We start from the raw sequence: 8,050 nt of genomic DNA, 5'->3' as shown, positions 1-8,050 counted from the left end.
AAATTTACCTCAGAAATATCTGCTAGAGTGCCATGGGTCACAACTGCTTTCAGGGATTCAGTAGGTGAAAAGCCCATGTTGAATTCAGCTACAGCCTGTGCCATTCCAATATCAAGACGGGACTTGGAAATGAAAGTCGTCTTGGGACATTTTTTCCACACAACGGAGTGAAATGCTTCATTGGCATTAAAAGTTGCAAGTCGTTTGCACCTTTCAAGAAGTTCAGTAGATGACACTCTTTCGTGAATTGGCAACAATGTTTTGAAAACATTTTGACTCAATTTTGTGCCCATATTAGCATTAGCATGCTTTAAATCTTTCTTTTTTTTTTTTTCTCAGCAAGTCCTTTCTTATACTAGGTCGATGTACGCCAGACCACGTCTCGCGTAACAGGCTTCGCGATATCTCACGAAACACTGTTACGCTGCGACACGCCTAGCATACATCTGCCTAGGCCTGCGGCGCTGACACCCGAGGCGGGCAAAAGGCAGAGTCGTAGATAGGCCTTCGGCTCCGAAGGACATAAATTTTACCCCCAGGATCTTATTGTAACGAGTTGCCGCACCAGAGGTCCATTAAATATCTGAGAAACAACATTTAAATGGTTTGTGGCCATTTTCGTGTGGATATCGTCCTCTGGCGACTAAACGGTTAGAGATAGAGCCAAACGGACAAAATTTTGGCCCTACGACCTCTACTTTGACGAGTCACGCCTTAGAAAGATGTAAACAAATAAAAAATTAGCAGAAATATTTTAGGGTTTACGTTTTTGATTGTTTTGACAAGTCAATTTTTAAGCAAGAGGGCTCAAAATCAATACAGTTCTTGCTTTTTATGCCAGAAAGCTACGCTAAAAATTTCAGGTACGTAGCTCAAACCGTTCTCGCGTTAGCGTGATTACAGACAGACAGACACACACACACACACAGACAGACACGAAACTTCTTGATCATCACTGGAGTAATAGGCTTCGCTATCGCTCAGCCAAAAAACATCATGAATTTTTTCCCGTGGGACAGAACTGATGCATGGGTTTTTGGTCAGTTGAAGAGCAAAGATACAATGTAGCTTTTAGGGCCTTTTGCATTTGTTTCACATAACCTGCATTTTCAATTATAGCGTTTGTATAATACCTTTGCAGCTTCAACATTTTAGCCTGAGTTAGTGTGTATCTCCTCTTCCACCTAATTTCTCTCCTCTTGCAGTAGACTTCTTTACAGCTTCTCGCAAAGCATTTCCCAGTCTTTTATTGATATGATTGGCACGTTCTTCTTTCTTGACTTCCACACCCTCACATATGGTGTAGCTGTTTATGGCACTAATACTTTTTGCGTCCCCATCACCTAAAATATGTAGGTATCGGAATTTGGCTTTCTCTACTGATCTCCCCGCTAAAATAACAGCTGCTTCAACCTCCATTCCTCCTGATGATCCTTCGTAGTTTATATTGCACTCACCACTATGGATATGGCCTTCAAACCACTCTTTATACCCTGGTGTGTCCTCACCTAGGTCAGTAGCTGTCAAGCTGCACATATGGCAAATTTTTGAAAGAACAACATAGTCCACAATCAAACCCGTAGCAATGTCAATGACAGCGGCAATGCTATACCAGGCCATACAGAGAACTTAAGCTCCTCCGGTGCCAACTGCCATCAAAAGAAACGTCAATGTCAATCACTTCACTTCTTGGTCTGCCAAACTAGGGCCCATTTCAATGTAATGGTTGCGGACTATCTCCCTTGATTTCTGAAGGACCTCCTTGCTCAGAACTTCGGCACTCAGTGTCACTTTTCTCAGGTGATTGACATATGAGCGTGAATCCATAATCTAAAAAAAAAATAAAAAAAAATGATCAGGTGAAAATAAAAAAATGCTTTCAAGTGACAAATGCAGAAAAATATAACCTCACTTACATTCAAACCAACAACAGCTCCAAAGCGTTGCATTGCTGCATGTCCATTGCCAGTGGAAACAACTAGTTTCCTATTGATCTCAAATGGGGGACGTGATGATTCTTCCTCAGCTACTCGTGCACTAGTGAAAGTTTCCGAAAATATTTCAGAACAGTCTGGACATGACATAATTACTTTTGCAGCAGAACCTTTTCTCTCGGTGGTTGTGGTAGTCAAGGGAGTACGGCATAGATCGCACTTGAAAAACGACGCTAGTCCTTGCAAGCTCTTCGAATGCATTAGGATGTATTCGTCAGTCGTCTTGTTTACTTCAGTTATCTTGAACTTTCCTATTTTTTCACTAGTTCTGCCGACTGGGTGGTCTGGGTCTGTCTGTCGAGTAGCAGTAGTAGGCGTAGCCGGCCTCGATTTTGCCCGCTCTTCTTCCTTCTTTTCCGCTACTTTAGCTCGCGCATGCTGCAGGTGCGTCGCCTGCCTGGATCTGGCCGTAGGGTAGGCTTCTTCCATTTGCCGCTAATTTCGTGCATGACTCTGCTGTTTCATTAGGCAAACTTGAAAAAATACAATCGCTAGAGGGACACTACACGATCGGTAGAGGTTACCGGACGGGCGGGCAGAGTCAGAGTCAACAAAACAGAGGCAACTCCATAAACCGCCGCCAGGTCGCAGCACCACATTGTGCCTGAAGCCAAGGCAACCAATGGCACCACTGCGCGGCAAAGCGAGACAATACGAACTATCCCACAGAGAGAGGCATACACATTCCTCTAAAATTCTATGGAAATTTGTGGAAAGTCGTACAATGTTGTACTAATAGTGACCCATACTTCGGCCAAATTTTGAATGGTGTGTCGAAAACACTTTCCTAGAGTAAAATAAATGAAATTCAACAAAAAAAATGCCTAAAGAATTATTTTTTTTCAAAAATATAATTTTGGACCAATTTTAACAAATGCAGAGGTTTCGTAGAACGTCTATAACTCCGACAAATTTTCGAATTTTTCAAAAAACAAATGTTCTCCGAGTAGAGGAAGGTTCAAAGAACAAAAAAAAAAAGAAGAAAAAACAGAATTTCGTTTTTTTTTCTTTTCGATTTTTGGTCATAATTTCAGTCCTGGACTACCTTAAAGAAAGAAGGACCAAATTTCTTTCTGCTGTCCGTGTAAACGCTAAATTCCTATGGACTATAGAGTATTTCGACTAACGGAGGAAGAGGAAGAGCGGATAGAACATAAACGTTCACGATTGGTCAAGAGATTCCCGCCTCTACATCACGCCGGTAGTGGGGGTAAAGATTTTAGCAATCAGGAGCCTTTATGTTCTACCCGCTCTTCTTCCTCCGTTAGTCGAAATACACTATTGTATTCGCAGTCTTCAAACTACCGCAGCGTATAAAATAAAGTGCAAGCGTACATTCTGCTAGAGTAGAGCAGGGACCCAAAATTTCAGACCCAAACAACCGGACCCAAACATCCGAACCGGACCCAACGGCGACCAGGTCGGCGTCGAGGTCGGCGACGAGGCCGACAACGAGGCCGACAACGAGGCCGGCGACGAGGCCGGTGAAGAGGTCGGCGATGAGGTCGACGATGGTGCCTAGGATGACAACAAATCTTACGACGACTATGACACAGGACATGTCGTTATTATGGAAATCGAGGAAGACCTGGAAGAAAGGTGAGTGACTTTCTATATCGATTTGCAATGCGATACATTGTCATGCTTTCAGCGGCCAACCTAACACCCCCTTTCCCTTGCAGCTGGAGGCGTGTGACCCAGGGGATAGGGGTCAAGGATGCCACCATAGATGAGTTCGTGTGCATGGACGACGACGTACCAATCTGCGAGGAACTGACGGATGAGGATTTCTTGAACAAAAGTTCCCGATGAAGTAGACGTTGACGTTACTGACGACGAGACCATGGCGAAAGACGGTTTGGAACAGGAAGTTATTGCTCAAGGAGAGGGACTTGAAGGACTGTCAGTTGTCAGAAAATTCATTACACATCTCCCTGAAGTGGAACCTAAAGTCTTTGTAATGGTTTCAAAACTAGAAAATAAGCCCTTAAGATCTCTATTCAGACTAAGAAACAGTAAAAAATAAGTGACTTCTTAACTGGGAAACGCACGGCTTAACTGGAAAAACTAGTGAGCATAACGGGCACACATTATTTTTGCTTATCTTTGATTAGCACACTTCATGGTGTTCAAACATGTATAGCATACTACATAGTGTGCAAAGTTTGAACGTGACATACTGGACTTCATAACAGTTCAGGAAACCCACACCAAGTGTCAAAACGTCCACAACGGTGTGCAGTTGCCTAAACGTTTGCGCAGTGTGCAAAGTTTGGACACTTCGTGATGTTGAGTTAAAGTTCGACACCAGGACGATAGGTCCTCCACTAGCCAACTCGTTGCACACTTGCCCACGCCCAACTCTCGTCAAAGTCGCGAAAACTCGCAACTACTTGTGAAAATTTGCGAAAACTCGCGATAAATTCGAGGGAAAATTGCGCAAAACTTTCAAAAAATTTATCCATACTCGCGTCTTACTCGCGACAATTCCTCGTTGACCCGCCAACTTGTTGTAAATTTATTTTGGAAGTGGGGGACCCTTCGCACCAGGAAGTGTGAAAAATTTGCACATTCGAAAACCAACTGTCCCATCTTTCTACCTTTGTTAAATCAGTGTTTGGTACTTCTCGGGCTCAAACAGAAACAAGAAATCTGATCTCAGCGTGGCACCTTATACTGATCAAAAGACCACCGCCACAAGTATACAGAACCAACCAATCACGGAATCAGTCCTACTTTGAATGTTTTCGTTTTAAATTTGATCTGTTTAGACTATTTGTTCTAAATTCTATCAAAATGTAATGGTTTTATGGAGCCTTTGCCCATTTTTATCCTAGTACTGATATAAACTAGCATTACTTGCAATTTAAAACCCGTCAGAGCAACCGGAACAGAATTTTCATTTTGACTGAAATTCATAAAATGAGGTTAATGCTTTACAGGGTACTTCAAAAATGTCAATGCAAGGATTTTTGGGGACGTTCGATATGTTGTAGAGGAAGGTCTTATGAGTCGAAAGCCGTCGGAAAAAAGTGTGAGTGATTTTTTTTCTAGCTTTGGGCAGTTTTTGAGCTATCTTTCCTAGACTAATACACTGTAATAATTACAGTGTAATGGGCAAAGATGTCTAGAATCTATACGCCAAAAGATGTCTCAAAAGTATACCCCTTTTGGTGCATATATTTGAGACACCCCCAAATTACAGTGTAGAGACGACGATGACTGCAGCACCGCGGGGACTGCTGTCAATGCGGTCTTACGTACACGAAAGGGTGGTGAAGAAACAACCAGTTCTTGCAGTGAGTACCTTGTCGTGCAACCTGCCCCTCCATTCAAATTTACTTATTTTTGAACGTTTGTGGGATTGCCACATTTATTAACCGATCGATGGACTGCCTTTTGTCCCCGTCAAACCTATTACTATCACTCATCGTCTTTTCTGTATTAACGTGTAACACTCATAAGACTCCTTCTCTCGCTTCAGCACCTCCTCCAACTAACAAGGCAGGATGCCGGGCTCATTCCCGTGGGAGTCCAGCAATGTTCGGGAGATGCGGTCGGGGAAAACGGCTGGCTTGTCTACATGATTGCCACCGGTACTGTACCTCGGGCCACAGAGCCGCGGCCGGACCACCGCGATGTGATGAAAGCTGCTGACGTAAGGACCACTGTGCTATGCAAATGCTAATGACTGGGTTCAGCGATAGGGAATCCTATTGCTCCATTTCCTCTTGACCGTTTTCTGATATAGTCGAAGCGGTTCGACCTGAAATACCAAAACAATACTGCAAAATGTATATAAAGCGTGATTTTTTTTTTACACGTTCCCTAGACCCAGTTGGTCGATTTGACCCGGCGGTCACCAAAATCTGACCCATAGGAGCCGAGATTTTAACGCATTTGTTCAAAATTTAACCGAAAATGACGAAATTTTCAAAATGGTCGTAGAGAAGCCATCCGGGACACTTTTCCGGATAATTTCTGCGAGAGAAAACGATTAAAACAACATCCAAGTACCTACGACCACCCACTTACGCCCTAACGCCGCCATTTTGGAAAATTAGGGCCTAAATCACAAATTATTAACGTTCACTGCAGGGGCCCGTGTTGGGTGTCGTTTCCGCATGTTATAGTGTCTCTGACGCCGAATATGAGGTTTAATGGCCTGAAATACCACTAATGGTCCATTGTAACCTTCGATCGGTCCGTATCCTATGGGTGTAAAAGGTCTAAATTGGAGTAATTTCCCGTAATACGCTATCAACGACCTTTCTGCGTGGGTGTGTGAATTAAAAGAATAACAATTTAGTCGCGTTATTAACCGTAATAACTGCTGTATTATGACAAAAATAAGAGTCGGCACTGTTGACAGTTTGGCGCGAAAAACGTTGAAAAGAAAAGCAAACTATTAAAAATAAGTGGAATTTTACCCGCCCAGTGGACTTGCAACTTTGCCTACCCGTCTTGTAAAGTTGATTTGATTTGCTGACTCATGGGCATGTAATTCTCCTCTTCTTGCCCAAAGTTGTAAATTCACTCACCCACACATCGGAATTCACACCGACAGCTTGATTAATTTACCACCCGTGTGCAAGTAGAAGGCCATTGCATGCCAACGGAGGGGAAAAAAACTTGTAATTTTTCTGGATTCTAGTATTGAAAAGATGACATGTGGCTGTGTACATTTAATAAGAAACTGGGAATATATTAGACAATAGATATTAGTCAGGACTTGTTACTTCAAAGCCAAGCTCGAGCTGAGGAACAACATGGGTTGCTGACGCTCCTCTACCCGTGATAGTTAACCGTAACCTAGTGGTCAAGATTGCGGCGCAGCAACCCAGAGGTCCAAGGCTCGAGCAGAGGTAACAGCAAAGGTAAAAAAAATTGATTTAATGTGTGTTAATATATCTGTTAAAAATGAACGTTCAGTTGGAAGAGGGGAGAAGTCCGGAACGGGAAAATCCAGCTCGGGTAATAACTTTTCCCAGGAAATACATTCCTTAAATCAAGTTATATGCTTTTTCATCAAACTCACCATTTGCCACTGGCAAGTCTTCGGAACCTAAGAGAGTTCTAGTAACTTCCGTGAAATAGACCTTTAACATGGTTGCCAAAAAATTTTCATTTCCATTTTCCCTGAGTTCCCCCTGATTTCCAGACCATTTCTCCCCAAATTTCCCTGAGTTTTAATCACCGTTCCTGGCAAGGTACTGGGGCAAACAAATACCCTTAACTGTAATACAAGACCGCGAGTGAAGCGAGCGCGAAAAATTTTAGGACTAAACACCCTACTGGGACGTCAAAATGTGTATTTGACCTAAACGGCGAATAGACTGAAGTTTGGGGACCAGTCAGACCAAATTTCCCTGATTTTTTTTTCATTTTCCCTGAGTTTTCCCTGATTTCCCTGACAGTTTTTTATTTCCCTGAGTTTTCCAGGTTTTCAAGGTTTTCCAGAGTTGTGGCATCCATGTTTAAACTGTTATTGGCCTTCACGTTTATCGGCCAAAGCGCAGCTACACATGTGCAAAAGGTATTTCAATCACTGAAAATAAGATATGAGTGAGGTGTCATGCTCGAAATGAGTGAGAAAATTTTGCCTCGCTCAATCAGAGCGATGACTGTAAGGTTCACCCTATTTGAGTCATATAAGCACCAAATTCTCACTCTGGAGGAGTAATATTTTCCTGACCTCGCCCAGTCGCAGTGAGGAACCGCACTTTCATTGGGTGAGGACCGCAAATTATGACTCAAATTGAGTGAGAGTCAGACATCTCGCTCTAAGGAGAGCGAGATTTTTTGTGTCACTGATCTCGCTCACCCGAGAGAAAGATATCTGACTCTAAAATTTTCAGTGATACGTTTCTCGTATTTTGTTATACAAGGGGAAATACCCTGATGTCGGATTATGTAACATGACACCAATTTAGGCCTTTTGCACACATAGTATACGGACCGTTCGAATGTTACAATGAACCATTAGTGGTATTTCAGTCCATTAAACCTCGTATTCGGCGTCAGAGACACTATAACATGCGGAAACGACACCCAAC

The sequence above is a fragment of the Frankliniella occidentalis genome, unplaced genomic scaffold (assembly GCF_000697945.3).
Source record: "Frankliniella occidentalis isolate FOCC.00 unplaced genomic scaffold, Focc_3.1 Scaffold260, whole genome shotgun sequence".
Lineage (NCBI taxonomy): Eukaryota > Metazoa > Arthropoda > Insecta > Thysanoptera > Thripidae > Frankliniella > Frankliniella occidentalis.
The sequence above is the reverse complement of the archived record's forward strand: the minus strand, read 5'-3'. Positions refer to the sequence as shown.